This window comes from Triturus cristatus, chromosome 2_1 (assembly GCF_964204655.1).
Source record: "Triturus cristatus chromosome 2_1, aTriCri1.1, whole genome shotgun sequence".
In the NCBI taxonomy this organism is placed as follows: domain Eukaryota; kingdom Metazoa; phylum Chordata; class Amphibia; order Caudata; family Salamandridae; genus Triturus; species Triturus cristatus.
The window spans coordinates 1,127,870,594-1,127,893,098 of NC_140581.1; the positions used below are offsets into that span (position 1 = coordinate 1,127,870,594).

General features: G+C 42.3%; 1 long non-coding RNA gene across 1 annotated transcript in view; it reads right to left on the minus strand.

Moving 5' to 3' along the window:
- The window catches only part of LOC146866465 (uncharacterized), a 158,263-nt gene that overhangs the window by 35,416 nt on the left and 100,342 nt on the right, over positions 1-22,505 (minus strand). The window contains exon 3 of the long non-coding RNA XR_014976810.1: positions 6,508-6,613. This is a non-coding gene — a long non-coding RNA (uncharacterized LOC146866465). The remainder of the gene's footprint in view (positions 1-6,507; positions 6,614-22,505) is intronic.

Below are 22,505 nucleotides of genomic sequence, written 5' to 3' on the forward strand. Positions count from 1 at the left end.
TAAAACTTATGTAAATGGATTGGATATACCAAAATATTTTATTTTACCCGCTCCAGCACAGGCGCGTCTGGCCTCTAGGAGTTCGGTGGTGAACCAGGCAGCCTTAGGAGGGCGTTTGGTGGTTGTCTGCCAGAGAGGGGCCAGTTTATCGGTGCAGCTGGTGATCCACCGGTGGAGTTCCTTGGCGGCGGTGTCAGCGGTGGCTGAGGGGGGTCATGGAGGAGGGTTGTGTTAAGAAGGTCTTCGGTGATCTTACTCCAGTTCTGTCGAGGCGGGAGCGGGGCTTGTTTGGGTGCGGTCCTGGAAGTGAAAGTGAAATGGATGCAGTGGTGGTCTGTCCAGGGGTGCCAGGTGGTGTGGGTGAACCGGATGTTCAACCCTTCCGCGAAGATGGGGTCCAGAGTGTGTCCTGCAATGTGGGTGGGAGTGTTTACCAGTTGATTGAGTCCCAGGTTGGCGAGATTCTCAAGTAGCGCGTTGGAATTGGGGTCCTGGCGTTTCTCGACGTGGAAATTTAGATCTCCTAGCAGAATGTAGTCCGTGGAGGTGATGGCGTGGGATGCGGCGAGTTCTGTAAAGGTGGTAGTAGGTTGGGCGTGAGGTCCTGGTGGTCTGTAGATGAGTGTGCCCCGTAGCGTTGTCCTGGGGTTGGTGTGGATCTGGAAGTGGAGGTGTTCTATGCTGGGAAGTGCGCTGCTTGAGCTGGAGGTGGAGAGTTGGAGGGAGGTTTTGTAAGCGATGGCGAGGCCTCCCCCCGGGCAATTAGGGCGGTCAATTCTCGTGAGCTTGTAGCCGTCTGGTATAGCCGTGACGATGTCTGGTCCAGAGCTTGCGTTAGTCCAGGTCTCCGTGAAGAAGGCTACGTCAGGAGCGAGAGTGTCAAGTATGTCCCATATCTCTATGGCGTGCCGCTGAAGGGATCGTACTTTGAGAAGGATGCAGTTAATGGTGTTGGCGGGCTTGGTGGCAGGCGGCACTTTGCTGGCTACTGGCATGGCGTCCATGTAGAAGGTGCTTCGGCAGTGAGTGCAAGAGAAGGCTCCTTGAGTGTTGACGGGCGAGGCTCGTGCGCAGTTCTCGAGGTGGTTTGATTTGAGTGCATGGAGGCTGGCGAGGGTGTAGTGGTGGAGGCTTGGAGGACAAGGGTCCCTGGCGCTGGGTGCGGTCCAGGTGTGGACAGGCACAGATGGGCTTGCCTTACACCGCGCAGCAGTTTGCCGTAATGAAGGGGAGGGGGGAGGGATCAAGGAGGAGGCAGGCAGGAGTCAGGTAGGGGGCGGGGCTAAGAGGAGGGCACGGAGCTTATGTGGCAGGAGGCGCCGAGTTAGGCAAGGAGTGCATTGCGGGGGCGCGAGTTATAGTTAGCTCTACTAACTATAACGGCCGAATTTCTATCGTTTTGTACGAGTGAAATGTCCAACTAGCTATAATGTCCCTGAAACCTGTGGTTTTTTCAGTGAAAAATTAAATAAATATATATATATATATATATATATACACACACAGATTTCCCCAACAAGGAGATGTGGGCAATTCAAATATAGGTTTATTATTCCTGTAAGCAAACACATTTCAGCACCACTGCCTTTCTCAATGCTTACATCATTGAAAATTACCCCTCCAATGATAGCATTTGAATCCATCACTGCACTCTGATTGAAAAAGTGTTTATGGACACAAAAGAAGGGCTTTATGATCTGAGTTGCATACTCTGTTTGTCATATTAGCATGCCAATGTTAATTTTCACCAAATGATAGTATATTCGCAAAGAGGTTAATCTTAAACAAATGAATATAAATACACCATCTTGCTGATCGTATTCATATACCACATAACAAAATGCTGGTTAATGTTCTCACCGTGGTAATAGCAAATATTTAGTCTTCCTTTGAAAATAATGCCCTGATTGGGCTGTCACCATTTGTCAAAGAGAGATTTTTAAGTATTACACGGGTGTGACTTGCAACACTGCATGCCTGTGGTAGTTATCCAGGGTGAACGTTCTTTAATGCTGGAACAAGGGTGCAATACGCAATCCTGTGCACCAATTACAGTCAACGTGCTGTGTGCAAGAAATCACCATCCAAGGACCCCTTACCCGGCACATACGATTTTATCCAGAAATCTTCATCACACACTTGCAGGATCATAGCCCAATGGCCTTTAAATTCTAGGATTATATAATCCACAATGTCACATTGGCTTAACACATGTAGAATCACTTCTGGTGCAGCCAAAATTAATCTGTTTCACTACTTTGCCAAGCTGCCGAACTCTTACAGCGAGTGCACCCACCCAACCACTCACACACCCACTCACAGACTCATACAACACCTCACACACCCATACAACCACTTACACACCCACTCATATACCGACACAACCACTCACATACCCATACATGCACTGACATGCCTACTCACATACCCATACAACCACTCACACACCCACACAGCTGCTCAGATGCCCACTCACACACCCAATAACTCACACATCCATGCAACCACTCACACACCCATATAACCACTCACACACCCACTCATTCAACCACTCACACAGCCACTCACATACCCAGAAAGCACTTAGAAACCCATTCACAGACCCATACAGTCTGATAGACCTATACAGCCACTCACCAACCCACTTACAGATCCATACAACCACTCACATACCCACACAGTCACTCAGATACCCACTCACACATTGATACAGAGAGTGACACAGCTACTCAGATGACATAGTCAAGAAATAGGATCACTCATTAATAGTACAGAAGGAATAGTATTTTAACTATGCAGTAGCTTAGTATATATCTATAAGTCTTAGAAACTTTTATGAAGCTCTTACAGTCACTGGATGATGTTATCAGTGATGACACTTGAGAATTCATCAATGATGTAGTCTTTGATGTCATTGACCATGTCATGAGGAATGTAGTATGTGAGGTCTTAAGAAGTGCATTGCGGGGCATACGTTATACTTAGGTCAGGTAACTATAATTACTGAATTTCTATAGTTTTGTGTATTTGAAATCTGAGCTTAACTATAATGTCCCTGTAACCTTTGTTTTTTTCTAGTGAATTTCTGAGTTTTTAAAAATCCTATTTCCTAACTATACTGTCCCTCTAACCTTTGTTTTCCAGTAAATTTCTATGTTTGTTAATGTGATTTCCTAACTACAACATCTCTGTAACCTTTTTTGTGTGTGAAGTTCTTTGTTTTTTAAAATTGTATTTCCTTCCTGTAACCTTTGAGAGTGGGTGTGTAAGTGTCTGCATGGGTTGGTGAGCGGTGGTGTGAGTGGCTGCATGGGTAGTGAGTGGGCATGTTAGTGGCTGTATGGGTCTGTGAGTGGGTGTGTGAGTATCTGTATGGGTCTGTGTATGGGTATGTGAGCAGCTGTATGGGTGGGTGACTGGTTGTGTGAGTGACTGCATGAGTTTGTCACTGGGTGTGTGAGTATCTGTGTGGGTGGGTTTGTGAATGATTTTTTGGGTCAGTCAGTGTGAGTGAGTGCCTGTAAGAGTCTGTGAGTAGGTGTGAGTAGCTATATGGGTCTGTGAGTGGGTGTGCGAGTGGCTGTATGGGTCTGTAAGTAGATGTATGAGTGGCTGTATGGGTTGGTAAGTGGGTGTGTGAGTGGTTTTGTGGGTAAGTGGGTACAAGAATAACTGTATGGGTCTGTGAGTGGGTGTGTGAGTAGTTATGTGGATATGAGAGAAAGTGTGTGAGTATCTGTATGGGCCTGTGAGTGGGTGTGACTGGTTTTGTGGGTATGCAAGTAGGTGTGTGGGTGACTGTATGGGTTTGTGAGTGGTTGTGTGGGTCTGTGAGTGTCTGAGAGACTGGGCATGAACAGAACCTCACCTGCCCCTTTATTCAAGAAGAGTCAACAGTTTTTCAAAAAATGTCTACCCAACTGGAATATTTTTGAATGGTTAATTAGTAAGTGCTAACTCATTGGGTAAATGTCTAGTGCATATTCTACACTACAGCTGCGTAATGGACCATGAGGAAATGTCTCCAGTGACCTTGTGTGCATTTAATTCGACAATGTGATTGTTCCTCAAGTGTCTTCTACCCGAAATTTATGATAACAAGAATCCTCCTATAGAGAAGACGACTAGACTACAAAGAGGTGAATCTATGTTAAAAAAGGGTGCTTCCTCTTAACTATATGAAGTAAGTTCTTCTTTGTTTGGTGGAGATATCCTCATGTTCCTCGGCATCAAAAACACATCACCAAAATTGGCAGGAAACTTGGGGGCCTTTCAGTAAGCTGTCCATCAACATGGGAAAAGGCGGGAAGACCTTTGCCTACTACAAAGGAGGATGGTGTAGAGGCAAATGGGTGGAGCTTGCAAGTGATTTTGAGCATTTGCATACCCGTAGTAATCTAAAGGGAGAACCATGCACTCTGCTCTCACCAGGAGACAACAAAAAAGAATTCACTTGTCACAGTCACTACTGATTGTGCTCTGATAGAACAACAATGCTTTCACCTTCATCAAAGATTTTATCATTTGTCAATGTGGAATTGCTGAGAAAACACACTTACTTTGTCTTCGTCAAGCCAAAGAAGTTAAGTTAATTTGTCCTCTACATAAGTGGAGCTGCAACTGGGCCACATGCTTTGTTTATATTTGTAAGTGTTTCCTGTTGAGGTTTAATTTCTGCAAAATGACCATGAGGGCCAGAACGGATCCTCACCTACCCATTTGTCTAACAGGAGTCGACAGTTTTGCACAAAATGTACACCCAACTGTAGTACTTTCTGCTCATTAATTGGTAAATGATACTTTGTTTGGTAAATGTCTAGTCCGTATTCTACACAACAGTTGCGTAATGGATAATGAGCAAATGTCTCCAGTGACCTTGTGCGCAATTAATTTCTGCAATGGGATTGTTCCTCAAGTGTCTTCTTCCAGAAATCTGTGATAACATGAATACTCATATAGAGAAATCAAAGAGACTACAAAGAGGTGAATCTCCACCAAACAAGGGTACATCCTCTCAACTTTTCGAAGTAAGTGCTGCTTTGTTTGGTGGAGAAGCCCTCATATTCCTTGGCATCAAAAACGCATCACCAAAATCAGTGGGACTTACTTTTTTCTTTCTTTTTCAGCACTCTACATAGTGTTTGTCCTTTTACCAGCTCCGTCACCACCCTTATACCCTGCCCACAGATCACAACCTCCCCATCACTGCTTTTCCCTTTGCTGCTGCTTTCTGTTTCCCCCACTTTCTCCCTTCTGTCTCTGCTTGCTCTCTCTCACCTCCCGGTGCTTGCCCCGTCCACAAATCACCCCCTCCCCATCACTGCTTTAAACCCACATTGTAATCTGTTTCGTTCTAGTGAGTGGTAGTATTCTGCCTTTTAATGTGCTGTTAGTGTATAGCTGACGTTCTGATTGGAATATGTGTGCATGGCTGCGGTTACTTGGCACACTTGTAGTCTCTGTTTATTTTCCATGCGTGTGGCTACTAGGTGTGTGTGTGTGTGTGTTTACACCATATGTGGTTGTTCGGCAATGGTGTTTATAGCTGGTAAATCAGACTTCAAGTGAATCAGGTATGCATTATCAAAGGGCATGTCAGAGCTTCGAAGTACCTCTTTCTTCTGCTGTAATTGCATAGCCACGTTTCTCCTATGCAAAATGATAAAACAGTTCATGTCTCACCTTGTTGCATCTCATTTTATAGGGTGGGACTCTATTTCTTCAAATTTCTCTTGTTGGGACACTTTCTTTTCCCCCATTCACCGGTGAGGTGTTCTCGTGCACCACTGTTGCTTACCTTGAATTCTGTTCAAAGAAGCCAGGCTGAATCTTGATGTCATCAAGGTCTGTCTGCCCCTCGGTGACCGTGGCAAAAGTAGTCCTTTTAATGTGTTTGCTGATACAATGTATTTTCTCATGTTCACTACTGTAAACCAGCCTAGCACTGTGATTCTGTTTTTTTGTGCTGTTTCAAACAGCACCAACACCACCTGAAGGTAGTGGAGGGCTTTACATTATCATTAAAAGCAAAATTCTCCAGCAACCTTATCTTTCCATCCAAGCTCATAAGTCTCACAGTCACACACAAATGTATGACCCAACAGGTTATGTTTTATTATTTATTTTTTCTATATTCCATCAACGCTTTTAGAATTTGATCAAATGATGTTCAATGTATATAACTTATTTATATCAACATAGGCATTTATCCTCAGTGTTATCAATACAGGTCAACATGAGAAACGTAAGTAATCAATTTAAAAATACTTCATTCAATCTACATTTGTATCACATACTTCAGACATCCATTACACATTTCCAACATCTCTACACACACTAAAACATTGTCTTAGAACTATAACATTGGTCTTGAGCATTTACAAAAAAGCTGCGTAATGTCTTAATCTTTTGTTTCCTCTATGTAAATTCAGGTGTAATGGCAAAAACTAATTTTTTACACCCTATTGTGGCTTAAATTCGGTCTCAAGTGAAATGATAAAAACTTACTTTTTGCACACTATTGTGGCTTAGAGTAATTCTCTTCAACACTTGTTTTGGTGAAAAGTGCCTTCAGGAATGCCACAATTCAAGACCCCACTCTGCTTCTCATGACCTGAAAGACAACAACATAATCCCTATTAAGCTGCACATATATAATTATATTCACATTTACCAACAACTGTGTACTGTGCTGTAGAGCTACGCTTTACATTAGCACCAGTTACTTTTTGTTTGTGCAGTTTTATGTAGCGCCAACACCACCCGAAGGCATTGATGCACTTTACATTAGCACCAATTCCTTTACACAAGGACACATTCATTTTTGTAGGCATGGCGAGATTGAGTGATTTGCCCAGGATCAAGGATGTTAAGCTGACCCCGAAACTCGAACCCGGTTTCCCAGCTCCATGGTCATAAGTTGTGGCCTTTATGCCACATCCTCACCAAAGAGGATGCCACATCATCTCCTTAGCCTCAGCCGGAGTTCCACATTTTGTGATTATGGGCAAATCACTTAATCTCCCCGTGGCTGCCCGCATTTGCTTTTGGTTGCCCATCCACCTCCCGTCCGGTGCTGCTTGCCTCCACTGTAGCACAGATGCCCTCCTCCCCGACTCTGCTTTGCAAAAAAATGTTGTGCATTTTTATATAGCACCATCACCACCCGAAGATATTGGAGGGCTTTACATAAGCACCAGTTACTTGACATAAGGGCACATTCATTTTTGCAGGCATGGCAAGATTAAGTGTATTGCCCAAAATCAAGGATGTTAAGCCGATGCCAAAGCTTGAACCCGGTTTACCAGCTCTATAGTCGTTGACACCACATCCTCTCATGAAAGAACAACATGTCATCTCTCTAGCCTTCGGCTGCAGTTCCAGATTCAGTGATTATGGATAAATCACTTAATCTCCATGTTTCTAAACACAACAAGCATTGGCAAAGCCTGTAGGTTTCGCCTGTGCGAAATCTATTTTTTTTATGTCTTGGCTAGACAGCACATGTGCTGCTAGGCTAGACAGCGCATGCGCTGTCTCAAAAATATTTGTTGTGTTCTATCTGTGGGCTTACAGGCCGCCCATTTACTACCATTGGTAAACTTCAGCATCACTCTTATTTTCTTTCATGCCATTCATCATGGCATGTGAGCGACAAGGCCTCTTCTTGTGTTTGTAACTCGAACAAAAGTGATGCTCTACCTGTTTAAATAAAGATAGATCGAATAAATCTCACTAATAACTCACCCAAAAGGGGTCGCCTACGGCCACACCATTAGGAAGAGAGCACACAAACAACTATAAATTGTGATTGAAAATTATTCTTTTTGTTCAATAATTTTGTTGATAAATATACAAAAAAACATGTGCTTAAAATAAGCAAAAAGGCAGATTTTTTGAAAGGATATATGCAAAAAACCCAGCTAGGCCCCCACAGGGGGGTTAGAGGAGTGTATAAGCGGTTAAATCACAGTCATGCTCATCAAACAACCCATACAATCTTACACAATCAACCCATACATTAAACATACATTTGCTCTACATTTAAAATATTTTTATATACACAAAAGAACAATCTCCTCACAGTCTCGGAGTTTCTAATTTGATGGACACCACTAGATCGTACAAAGAGACACGTCAGATCGTACAAAAAGACACGCCGACGCGCGTTTCGGTGCAATCACCCAACCATCAGGGTGCCACCTTCTTTAGGGCGTTTTCTGTAATCACAGGGGGCCTGCGGATAGGTAAAATTCAAAGAAAAAAACATCTCATTGGGAGTAATGAAATAATTTATCAGTTGTTCACATCGTGTACATCAATTGTAAGTTAAAGAACATCAATAAATGAGTAATATTTGTTCGCGAATCAATTTTAGACCAAAATGGTGTGGCGAGCAGGCGCTCAAGTTGGGTTTCAATTTAACGCAACCAAAAAACTGATAAATAAACATATACAATAAAGATAATAAGAACGTAATAACCAAAGCAACTGCACATTGTATGCCATCTCTCATTGGATAGGTTACCCATAGAGGAACCGAAAGAGGGAATACAGGGAACCTAACATAAATAGTGCTATAATTATAGAGATAACAACAACAAAAAATAGAAAAAAGAGTAAATCTATGGTATACTGTATGGAATTTAAACCTCACCTAAGTTCAAATCCTAAGGAACATCAAATAAGATAGAGAAGCGGTCACAGGGAGGGCTGTAAGAGGAACCACTACTATAAGTGTCCTAAAATGGGATAAAATAGGAGAAAAGAAGCACCCATTAAAGAATCATTTAACCCAGGTTGGGCTTAATTTGTACAAGAAAAGTAAATCAACAACTGCTTGCCTTGCAAGTTGTGCGGTAGAGGCTCAGATCGGGAAAGCTTCAAGATCGGTAAGAACCCCTTGTTCTGTTCATTAAGGTGGTTGATTCCTTTAACTGATTACAGGCTAGAGGAAAAATAGAATTAAACCAAAATATGAGCTAAAAATAAGAAGATCCTGAGCGATGATTGTAAAGAGCTCGTGTCTGATAGCCAAAAAACCTCAAGGGACAAAATCTGAAAGCTAACATTTCGTAAGTTATAAATTGTCCTAATAGAGAAAGCGGTGATGAGTAACAACTATTTGCTAAGATCTAGGACAAGCGTCATAGTGGAGGCGTTATAATGGAAATAAGAGATTAATTTCCTAATATGTCTGGACAGTAAGAGAAGTAATGGCAATTTAAGTTGTCTAGTTGAAGCTTAAGGATCCCATTTCAAAAATAAACTAGACATGAATGCGACTAAATGGGTACATTTCAAGAAAACGAAAAATAGCTAATTGCTAGCGGCTTCGAGTTAAATGTCGGGAGATTCAATCATACCTTAAGATCCATAGCGCGATGATAGGGGGCCAACTGGTCACGTCACGGTATCACAAGGAACTTAGGAACAATATATCCCGGGAGCAGCCGCTCATATGAAAATATTGGTTTATAACGAGGCAATGAAGTTGAACTGAATGAGAAACAATAAAAGAATATAATCAACAAACCTTATTGCTGAACGAATAACCCAAAAGAAACACTGGGTTTATATCAAAGTCATGTAAGTATCTAAACTTCCGTTTCAAGTGCTAGGATGAAAAAGGAATCTGCGCGTCTGGTTTTTACGTCATAAATAGGTTCCTGATGTATCAAGCCGATGCGTGGCAGGGATAGCGTGATTCCGAATGAATGGTTACCGCTGCAAGTAACTGCGCGAACGGCGGGTGTAAAACTGGGTCTTTAAATACAAAAGTCAACCAACGAAAAGACAACAAAGCTATGTCGTCAGAGAGCACGTGATATCGGCTTCATCATCATAACGCCGATTGGTGCTCAGAGTAAACCGGGAAGGTAAGTTAAACGATCTATTGGTTCCCTGTATGGCGCGATGGATTCATCAGCCGGGGGAGAGGGAAAACGTAATCTCAGACGTACTCAGAATGCACGCAATGATGAAATGAAATAAAGATGTTTCTCAAGAGACAACACAAAAGGTTCATTGGATGGAATCGAATCAGAAGTAAAACAATATATTAATGTGTAAACAGGAGAACTTTTTTTTAAACAAATACAAAGAACGTGGTTCAGTTACAAAAGTCAAAAAGTGAGATGGGGGAATCTGACCATGGAAAAATCAATCAAAAGAGTTCTCTGCAGTCTGGAGGGTTGCAGAGATAGAATGTAATTGAACAAACTGAAAGAGGATGTAGTCTGGAAGTGTAAAGGGTGTGCCCCACATATAATCCCCAGATGAGTCAACATTAAACGGGCCAAAAGAGATGGTTTAAGCCAGGCCAACAGGGTGTAATGCAGCCAGAGAACAACTCAAAAAGTTTATAATATCGCGTTCTCCCATGGTAAAGATTCGTTCAGGCCATTTTTTTGAGCATCTAGAAGAAATATCCAAAAAACCTCACGTTTTTTACAGATACTCTTCTTGTGTTTGGCCCTCCCATAGCGCATGGAGCAAGTACAGTCTTCTTACACTGCTCCCGGTTTGTGCAGCTATTTTTCTTTGTTTTTAAGCACTCCGTAAGAGTACTTGTGTATTCAGTCCTTCTCCCTTGTACGCATAAACACGTACTACTAAAATTCATGAGCGTGTACATAAACAAATGCATTTTTTGAAACGTTGCTAAAACAGACAGCATTTGTTTATTTTTTGCATGATACGATAGTATTGGAGCGATCGCTCCGTCCTCCGTCTTACCATAGCGCAAACACAAGCTGATGGTATTCGAGCACTTTCAGTGCTCACCAGTTACATTTCACAATGACACATTCATTTTTGTCACAGATCCTGCTTCAATTAAGGTATTCTTTTTACCCATTCATTGTTGCTTCCTTCTGCCCTCTCCCATCGTTGCTTGCCCATCTCCCAATCCCTTTCTGCTTCCCTGCTTGATCCGTTGATCCTGTACCTCCATCGTCATTGCTGATTTTATTTTTATTATTTTGTACCATCCAATAGTATTGGAACACTTGTTACGTTCTCTGTCATGCCATAGTCTTCCTTGTACACATAGACACATACCACTAAAATGAATAAGTGTGTACATAAATGAATGCATTTCATAAAAAGTTATTGAAACCTGACCAGCACTTAATCTGATGGTCTTGGAATACTCGCTCAGTCCTCCATCTTGCCATAGCGCGAACACAAGCCAATGGTATTGGAGTGCTTTAAGTACTCACCAGTTGCATTACACAATGACACATTCATTGTTGTATGCAGGGGGAAGCGTAAGTGATTTGCACAGAATCACCATCTGTTCAGTCGCCCCGAGTTTTGAAACTGCCTCCCCAGTTCCCCTGTCAGCAACTCTGGAAATTACAGCACATCCTCGCTTCACTTCAAAGGTCCTCAACTTTTTCTAACTATCGCTTCCACCTTTGTTCAGCAATACCCCATCAACACCGAACAAGCACTGGCAAAGCCAATAGAGCTTGGCAATGCCTGCGCTATTGGCCTTGTCAATGTGAACATCTTTTAGCCATGTTGTCTAGAAGCACATCTGCTGTTCAGCATGGCTGAAAGCCACTGAAAAAAGCACTATAATGTAGCCGGCGTAGGCCACATCATAACTTTTTTTGTGTTAGGAGGGACAGGACAATAAACTCAACATAGGGGGGCTAAGAGACTCAGCGTCAGCTAAACATACTGTGATTCTGGACTTTCAGTCATGCTGAAGAGCAGATGTGCTGCTAGACAAGCATGGCTAGAAAACATTCACATTGACAAGGCCAATAGCTCATCCATTGCCAAGACCTATTAGCTTTGCCAATCATTGTTCAATGTGGAATCACCGGGAAAACACACTTGCTTTGCCATGTCCAAGAAGTTAGGATTATTGGTCCTTTACAGAGCGACTGTGGCCCGAGGACCCAATAAATTGTGGCCACCCAGGGCACCCACTGCATTATTGTTGGGGGTCGTGGGTGATCCCCAATTGCCCTACGGACCATGGTGGCGTTGCTAGCGCGCAGGAAGCTTAAAGAAATGCTCGTCCCTGAGTGTGGGAACATTTTTTTTCTTCTGATCAAAAGTCCACTCCATGTGTGCTGGAGCATTTAAAATGCTCCCACCCGCTAGGAGCGGATTTACTGTTTGCTCTCGCCTGGCAGGAGCTTTAAATTGCTCCCGCCAAGAAAGACCAAACAGAGGTTTCCCTGCTCACATTAGTGCAGGCAGGGAAACTGTTATGTCCCAAGGGTGGGAACCTCAGGACTTAGCAGGAGCCGGTTCCAGAGGGTTGCAGTCCCCAGGGTCATTAATTGCTCTAGGAGAAGGGCCGCCCCGTCCCCCTCCTTATAAAGTGCACTGCCTGGCCGCGGGGAGGTAGTGATCCCTGGGCCGAATGCGGCTAAGGAGGGGCTCAGGAGGGGCGCACCAAAAATGGTTTTGTACGAGCAAAATGTCCAACTAACTATAACGCCCCTGAAACCTATGTTTTTTTCAGTGAATATATATATATTATTTACCATTTCGTTGTAAAGGCATGTGTGGTAAAGGCAATGCGTGGTAAAGCCATTGTTGCATGGTAAAGGATACGTGGCAAAGACTTTGCATGTTAAATGCCACATTGTAAACGCTGTTTCCCCTTACAGAATTGTGTTACTCTTATGCAGTGAGTTTCTTCATAATATTAAATTGTCAGCTACGCTCTTAATTATATCAATTTCTGGCAATACGCTTAAAAATAGTTTTCTTTCATTTACCAGTGCCTGCCAAGGAACTTAACAATGTTTATGCACTTTCTCATTGAGTTTAATATTTGGAATAATAATATACCCTCTGCCAGTCAGTAACTTACAAGTGACTCAGAGACGTCCTCTTGTGACCACATAGGAGACTGGTATGTAATACATTTATTTAGACCAATCTTTCTGCATAATCTTGATAAAGGGAACTGTTAAAATCTAAGTAATGCGGTTTAGGAGGAACATCAGTCTCAATACAGTGTGTGTTACCATATAAAGAAAAAGTACATTTCGTAATTGGGGGTTACATTTTCTCTTCATTTTATAAAGGTCACTTTATGCTTTACAAAGTGAGCTCGATGTTTCCAAATTTTATCTGCAGACAGATAACTTTATAAATGTTTTTGAAAACTCTAGTAATTTGAGTAATCAGAATTTATTTAAAAAAAAGGCCAGCTTGCCTTCAACAAACCATATTCCTTGCTTTGCCTTCATCAAACAGTAGTTCTTTGTGCATCATTGTATTGGCATTATGCACATAGCACTTGTCTCCACCTTGATAGATTTAGGTAAGGGCTCAGCAGTAACCAAAGGTGGTGTGAGGTGAGCAGGGGGCAATAGTCTACACCCTTGCCTGCTATCTCTCTCAAGTTTGAAACAAGTCTGATTTTATACAATTAGCAGCAATTCTCAATGTGTAATGATGGCAAACTTTGAGAATGTAAACAATCTACATTTCTCTAGATGAAAAACAAAAATCTCTATGATACTCTTTGGTACACCTGCTCAGCATTAGAACAGATGAATACAGATGTGCATCTACATCTGTAAAAGTTGCTTTAATGTTGAGTAGTTATTATGTAATGTTTAAAGAAAATTAAAACACTTATGCAATTTTACAAAACATCAAAAAAAGAGATGTATTATTCTACCCTGGCTGTCTCTTTAAATCAATGTCATTGGGTGGCATCTTTACAATTTATAGATCTTCATAAAATGTAACTAATTCATTTCAAATATATGAATAAATATGTTTGCTACTTTTTTAGGTCCAGTGCACTAGCATTTAAAGAGCTTATCTTGAAATAATGATTGACCTTTGTGAGTCTATTGTCCAATAATCCTCTAGAATTTCCTTTAATTAGCTTACATTCTGCAGTTGCTGCATCAAGTCTCAGGGCCTGATCTAAAATTTGGTGGAAGAGTTACTCCATCACAATTGTGATGGATACCCTGTCCACTTAATTTCAAGAGCATTACATTTATTGCACTTGTTATAGGATGGATAGGTTGTCTATATTGTTAGTGATGAAGTACCCATCCACCAAACTCTAAGTTAGGTCCTAAATCTACACTGGCTTTAAATTGCCTAATATTTCCAATCTTCGTTTACACGTGTTATCTCAGATTGTTCAGGCTCTTCCATATAAAATGCATCTAAATAACCCTAACGTACTTCAAGGGTTTTCTTTTTTTTGTGGCATGGTTTACTTTAAGTGGAGAGGAAACATCAACAAATCAGCAAGTTTCCATGTGTAAGACCTTCTAATTCTGTATTACTGAGCCATTAAAAGATTCAGATTTCCACTTTGTAAAATAGAAACCATGTGGCAGTGTTAATTATCAAGCCATCACAATCACTCATGCGTTTCAATTCGTTCCCTCTATGTCCATAGATTAATAATCCTAAACATCAGTTTATGCACTCAATACATTTTAACTGAATATTCTTACCAAAACCTTAATCTCTGATGAACAAAGTGTAGAAAAGTCAAAAATATAGGCCCAAAATAGTCCCAAATTAGTCATCCAACAAACTGACTTTACACTTTTGTATAATATTATATAAAAAGAAAAAAGAAATATTTCATTGCACATGTTATTAAGCCATTTAATAAAGTACAAATTACTAATGGCCTGATTATGAATTTGGTGGTCTGGGAGCGGGCCACTAGCCAGCGCCACGCTCCCAGACCACCAAAATCGACAGCTGCGTGCCTGCCAGATTATGAGTTCTTTTGTAGTCTGGTGGGTGGTCGGCGCAGAAGTCCCACGGCAATGCCTTTTAAAAGTCACCGCAATGGGAGCTCCAGAGCCCATAGCTGCACAGCATGGATTGGTGGAGTCCATGCCGTGCTGATACTGGGGGGGGTGCATGCATACAGGGAGGCCCCCTGCATGCGTACTCATGCACAGGGGCAAGAGGGGGCTCTGCAGGGCCCCCTTTCTTTCCCCACGCCACAGTTTTCATAGTGGGCTCTCCGCCATGAAAAGGCTGGTGGAGGGGTAAAATCATAATATGCTTGGCGGTGCCGCAGTGGCACCGCCAAGCATCTCCACCGTAGATACGGCAGTCCATAGGACTGCCATAAGATAGGACTGCCATACTTGTAATCAGACCCTACATTCCTGTGCTCTGAGATTTGAATCTCCTATGTAATATTAAATGTCAACTTAAACAAGTTTAAAAAAAATTCAATCTGTTAATTCCTTATCCTACAAAACAAGTAAAGAGTTGTTCTATTTGTTAATGTAAATCCATCAAGAAAATAACACTAATAAAGATGAAAAGAATAGTAAATTAAAAGTGGGTGGAACAGATAATAGAGAACCATCACGTAGCCACCTGACTTCTATGTGTAAATTCCTGGATGGAAAAGTGGTTTACTCTGAACTGTATTAATATCAATGTTTTCTGTGCTTTTTGTTATTTGAGTTATTGTCTATTCACTGTCCTATGCATTCTTCATTTTGTGATTGAGGATGAAATGTTGCCTCAAGTGCATATCAAGAATCTGATGCTTAGAATGATTTTAAATAATTTTGTATTGAATAAATGAGTGAGTTTTTAATGAATATTTGCATACACTGAGTCCCCAACATTATCATGTGTTGAAGTAAAGGTTGTAAAACTATTTCAGACCTTTAGTTGCGTAGGGGATGTTTTTCTCATTATGTTATTTCCCTGCCCTAGGACCTCTCATTAGTAGCATGGGGTCCCTGTTTTTTGATGCAGACTCTCTAATATGTCATTGAATTTCAAGGACAAATGAGAGAAATCTGCCACTGGTTATACTCCATCCAGAAGGGTTATGATGTAAAAGATTGAGGAAATCAGGGTATTCTATCCATATAAGACATGCAGACAAGTCTTAGAAGAGCTAATCCATCCCCATCCTGACCAAGGGATTTTTAGATTTCAATGATTCTGGCAAGTTTTCAATCCTTTGCCCTCCTCTCCTGTCACTTGATGTGTCAAAAGTATCCCTACGTGAAGCCAACCTGATGGACATAATCCATTAAAGAAATAGATTGTTCAATCTTGTTAGACAATACATTGCCCAGTATTTTGATGGAAGTATTTGCTAATTAAATTGGGCCACCACTCAGTTCAGTTATAGATATCAATACCTGATTAGATTTAGCTATTATAAACCTCTTCTTTGCTTCCAGGAAAACTGCGGTAAGGGACAAGTGTGCCCCTTGGAAACGTCATGCAGTTTAAAGGGAAATCGATCATCTCCCACTAGTATGAAAACTGGTCTCTCACTGTGGATCTGCTTCATCGCCTATTTCAAACCTGGTTCATCTAACACTAGATGATTTTTCAGCAAATCTTTAGACTAGTGAAGAAATATCCAGTCTTTGTTTCATCGAGAAACTGACAGCTTCACCATGATATAATGCCTGCTAAGGACAGTCTCCTCTTTGGCTGGTGTGGATCTGAACACAACACTTTCTTTCATTTTCAAGCAAATGGCACTTTGACTCAGTGTAGATGAACCATTCCTCCATCTTTGAAACTATATGTAAAACTAGTATGATATAGCTTTTTCAATGACGAGAGGAACCATTACCTTACAGTCTGTTAACAGCACTGTCATTCAATTTACATTCCACCAAGTTAATAATTAAATAGGATATGAAGTATTTGGCTCCATAATAAAAAGCAATCAAAAGTTGTATAAAAGATTTTTATTGACCGATCAACCTCTTGCTTGTAGACGAAAGGCTGTGATTAATTCGAGCCTGTGGCTGCAGGTATGATCACCACACTAATTTCTGGGGATCAGCACTTATTTTTCCTAATCAGACTTTGACCCAGAGCAAAAGAGAGAAAAAACACAAAAAGGGGAGAGAGGAAGACAGAAAAACCATGACAAAGGAGAAAGCAGAAGCCAGCAACAGGGCAACAAAGAGGCAGGGATTGTATGGAGGTAGATAAGAGGTATGAGGTCGAATCAGGACTACGCAACCTTGGTCTTTGCCCCCCAAACTTCACTAGCGCCAGCCACGGGTTTATGAGCAAAACTTTGGGACTGATGTTTATTGTTTTATGAATTAAGCACTGACAACAGGCATAGTGTCATTAAAATTATGTTGAACCTTTGGGAGATGTATACAGAATACTCTAAACAAAGACAAGAAAGAAGCATTGGTAGAGCCAATCTGTCTGCCTAGAGCTGCCAGGTTTTTGACTTTGTCAATGCTCGTTTTGCTATGGGTTTTTATAAAACATTGCTGTGGAAACCTTCCTAAAATGGAAAAAAAAGCATTGGGAAAAAGCAAAAATACGTTTTACGTTTCAAAAGGCACACATTGCAACACTAGTCTATACCAGTCCCTGGCACTGAAGGGATCTACTTTGTGTGCGGATTTGCACCTTGTAAAAGAGTAAAATTCTTCCCCTCATTGAGATGTTAGCCAGGCTGACCCACTGCCCCGTGCTGTATGCTGTAGTGAGTGGAAGAAAAATGTGAATGACACAACAACAGACCAATGGATGAAGTATGATGGCTGAAAGCCACCCATAGGTACACTTACCTAATTCTCATCTACACAGCAGTTTCAATTTAGAAAGTCAATCGCCCTCTGAGGGGACAGATATTCAGCCCCGTAGTGCAGAGGACATGTACAATATTTGCCCTTTCAGGGGATAACGAGGTTAAAGGGCTTTCACTTTAATGAGTGATTGGGGGAAAGGGCGAGCGCAGAAATCACATTCATATTTTTTTGACTGGAAACTCTCCATAATTATGTTCGCGTCAGTTCGTTCACTCGGCATAATTTGGAGTGACACTTAGTGAAGATGTGGAATGCTGTCATTTCTCTTTCATTAAGGGCGTTCCAGCAAAAATAGCGTTGACAACTTTGTCGTGTGCTGCTGGGCTGGGAGAGCAGATTAGAAATATAAAAAAATAAAAAATAAATATAACGGGTGGAATACTCTCTGATCAAACTGATTTTAATTACCATATCCATCTGCACGAAAATAATTGAGTGCGTTTTGTCAAAAAAAGGAAGGCCCTTCTGACAGAAAAGCTGTCATAATTGTTGTGACATTTCTGTCCGACTCTCTCGTGCAACGTACACGTGGTGCTCATAGAAACATTTCTGTGAAGTTATCGAAAAAAGGTAAAATGACTGAATAAGTCTCACTACATGTAAACAAGTCTGTGCCCAAATGTTAGGGGTGATCAAAGAAAGGCATGTGTTCATTGCACTCTGTGATCCGCTCGTCAACACAGACCCGCGAGGCTCTACCGGCACCCAGAATCTGCCACCACAAAACAAGGACATTATTAATTTTGGTTAAAGGCCACTATTGGTAAATTAGGTCAGCAAATTCTGCGCTCGCTCTTGAGATCTCTCTGTAATCAGCAGGTTGCAAGTTCTAAACCCATCGAGGTTTGCTCAGCTTTTCATCCTACTGTGGTCAGTTGATGGGGCCTAAATGCTCGTACATAAAAAAAGTTCTATTCAAAGCACTTTGGGTCAAAGTGCAATATAAATAATTTATTTTTAAATGCCCGACTTCAAAGTTGGAAAAAATCACATGCAGCGCTTACGCCTGCACCCAGTCATAATTTAAATATGTTTTAAATCTGTAGTGGAGTCTAAGGGACGATGGACGGAAGTGATCACAGTCTGTCAGGGACACAGACACTGCAGTGTTCATTTACGCACTTTTGCCTGAGCTTCAGGCAGTCCTTCATACCTAAGTGAAAGTGGGTAGGAGCGCACTGCTTGCATGTCACAGCGCCATTACCCTATAGCGTCTTGGTAGTTTTTATTCAATTTCCCACACAAAGTTCATATTATTTTTCAGCTAATGCCGTCTTTCGAAATCATATTTCTAGACACCAGTGTTTCGGGATTCCTCCCTCATCAGTGGAGAATATTTTTGGGTTGCTGTACATGCTGCCAATTTTCTCAGGTATAATCCCAGTAATAGAGTGCAGGCGTTCCAAAGCTCGCCAGCTTGGGGGCGGCTCACAGGAGCCTTTTATTAGTGAAAGTGGGTAGGAGCGCACTGCTTGCATGTAACAGCGCCATTACCCCATAGCGTCTTGGTAGTTTTAATTCAGTTTTTCACCTGAGGCCTGGTCTCAGGTAGCGTGTGACTACTAGAACGCTGCCTCTTCCCTCTTTCCAAACCTTAAGAGTTCTTGATGTTCAGAAGTGGGTCAGTCACCTATTTGACAAAGTCCTTCAGTTGGGAGATGGGCGGCAGATAAGGGCGCAGGTGGTACTATTGGTTGAACCTCATGCCACTCCACTGTGACACCGCCTCAAGGGTTAGTGACTCATAAATGCCAACATTTTAGAAGAGGGAAGTGGGAGATTTAAATAAAATAATCGAATGTGTTTCCCCCATTGACTTCTATTGAAGGAGAGGCAATTTCAGGGAGACAGTCAAAATAAAGCCATTTTTGTCTTAAAATATCGGAAGTCTCCCACCTGAATTGGGTCTATTGGCATGTATAAGTGAGGGAGCATGCTTTAGATGTGTTTCTGGGGTATTGAGCAAGGGGCCTCATTCTCCTTGTGCTGCAGGGCTTGGCGACCAGGGTTGGTCGTGCTCGTCTCCTCCGTCCCCTGCCAGGCCATTCCTTTCCACCCTAGGGTGATAATCCTGCTTGGCTGTTGACAGTGTTAGTATTTGTAGTTTCTTGGGTCATGATATGTTTATGATTACCACTTCTCTTCCCTTTCGTTCTGTGATCATGGTTCTTTGTCTGATTATGATTGTCCATATCCCATTTTCATAGGGCATCTTAAACATCCAGCTTGGTCGCCTGTGATTTAAGATCACTTTATCACCTTTCCAGGGCTGGGAATCTGTGCCTTACCTGGCAAGAGTGATGTGGTGGCTGTTTAGGGCTCTCCGTCTCTGGCTTTCCCATTCCTTAAACTTTGCAGGTTGCCATGCGGGTACTGTGGGGAATACTCACCAGACACTTCCAAACATGATTGCTGCTGGGTACATTTAGTGACACAGTAAAATGTGTTGTGGTAGGCCCGTAGGAATTTGATCGAGGCTGATCCGGAGAGCTTCCCTCATGATGCGCATGAACCTCTCCAAGTTTCCCTTGGCTTGTAGCCATTGGGTAGTTTTGCAGTGGTGTGTGACATGAAGGCTTTGGAGAGAATCCTTAAAGTAAATCCCTTGAAATTGGGGTGTGTTTTCTGATCTAATAGTTGTTGGCAGACCAAACACAGCACACGTTTACTCTAAAGCACCCTTTAAGTGGCTGAATACGGTGGGCCAAACCAACCCAGCTACTGAGAACTTGGAAAAGGCAACCAAAAGGATAAAGACTTGTCGGCCATCCTGGAAACTCTCAATGTCAGCTCTGACCAGTGTGCATGGCGATGAGCTGTGGCTTTCATTTATGATGGGTGAAGGGCTGTCTCCAGCGCTTTTGAGTTGACATGGCGTACATGGGGCCGCCCGCATGTCCACTTGGCCATCCAATCCACGGAACCACGGTTTTTTCCGTAGCCTGGCTTTTGTTTGAAGGACTTGGTGGGTTAGCTCTACTACTATTCCCTGCAGGCTTGCCGAGACTACAATCTTCTTTACTTCAAGGATCGATCCTTCATCTGTCTCACTCAGTTCTGTTTGAACTCACCATAGCTGGGTGACTGTTTCACGAGTTGACTGCTCCAGCTGCGGGGCTCCTGCCAGGAAAGTCAGCCACCTGTTCTACTTTAAAGCTTCACCTACCTTGGCAAGGCATCCATCTTGAACTGTTGTGTGGATATAGTCTTGGAAAGACAGTGCCTTTGGACACCACCTGGGAAACAAACTACACATATTGTTCTGTTTCTCTTGTTTGTTGTGCCGCAGCAGTGGCTTCAAGCTGGGCTGCCCGAACAAGACATCTGCTGGATTTCTTGATACTGGCCTGTAGGACATGTCCAACTGGTATTGCAGGAGTTGTATGACCCATTTTTTACACAGAGCGGTGAGTGCTGGGATATCCCACGGAATAAAATCACTAGGGGCTTGTGGTCGGTGTTCACTCTGAATTCTCTCCCTATCAGGTATAGGTGAGAGTGGACACAGCCCCGTTTGAGGGCAAGGGCTTTATTATTAATTTGGGGCGCATCATGTTTCAATGTGTGACAGGGCCCTGTGGGTGAAGGCAACAGAAACCCATTGGTCTGGTTGTTGTTTCTGCATTAGTACTGCCCTGAGGGGCCTGCATTGACCACTAGTTCTGTTTATAGTGCAGGATCAAAACATGCCATCATAACGTCATGCAGGAGCACTTCCTTGATCTTGTGAAATGCGTCCTCTTGAGCAGGACCCCTTTCCCATCGAGCATGCACCTTCGTCATGGCTCTTAGGAGTTCAGTGAGCGTTGCCAAGTTAGATATGAAATGGACACAGAAGTTTCCCATTCCTATGAAATTCCTGATCTCTGTGGCTGAGGTTGTTGCTGGGGTCTGTTTGATATCTGTTGATTTTTTGGGGTCTACTTTGAAGCTGTCTGCTGAGAAGATATGGCCAAAATATTGTACTGAGTTGTACAAAAATGAGCATTTGGATTTGTTGAGGGGAGGCAATTTTGAGCCAGCAGCTATAGGACTGCTCGGACATGTTGGATGTGTTAATTGCATGATTTGTATTAGATCAAGACATCATTGTTAACAATGAGGACCCCTTGGTGTTCAGACAGCATTTCACATATGGCGTTCTCAAAAATGTCCACTGCTGAAGCTATCCTGATTTTGAGACGTTTGTAACGTCTCAGCACAAGATGGTTTAAGATGATTTAAGAAAGTTTTGATATATTTACTGGAAGGGTTAAGGAGTAGTTGGTGGAATCATGAATTAAGGTAACCTTCTAAAACTATTAAGCATGCATCAGATATGCAATTTCGTTGTTCAGCATGGGGGTCAAGTGGTGCTCCCTCCTGATTGCCATATTGGGGAGACCCATATTGATACAAGGTCTTACTGCCCCCGGCTGTTTTGGTTTTAAGGTGATTACCATGGGGGAGACCCACAGTGTTAGGCCAGAGACTTTTTTCTAGGATTCTTGGTCTCTTGAGTCATGTAAGTTCCTCTTGACTTTTCCCCTTTGGTGGAATGGGCCACTGTGGTGTCTGAGGGCCACTGCGTTGTCAATGTAAAGTTTGACAGACTAATCTTTCAAACATCCTAGGTCCTCAAACACATGTTGAAACTCGTGGAACAACTTGTCTACCCGGTGGGCGTGGACCTGCTTTGTGAATGCACCGAGCCCTAATTCTTCAGCTGCCGGCAACTAAGTAGTGTGTCACCTACTTTCATGGATGGTAAAGAATTTAGTTCTCACCAGGTGGTCCTTGTGGTCCTCAAATGCTCCTGGCAGGGGAAGAGGTGTGACGCTTGCATAGAAGAAGATCCTCATCTTTGTTGGGACCAGCTTAGGCTTGTTCTGTAGTTGACAATGTTGGCTGTGATCCATGACATTGATGGAGACTATGGTATCAATGAGGTTT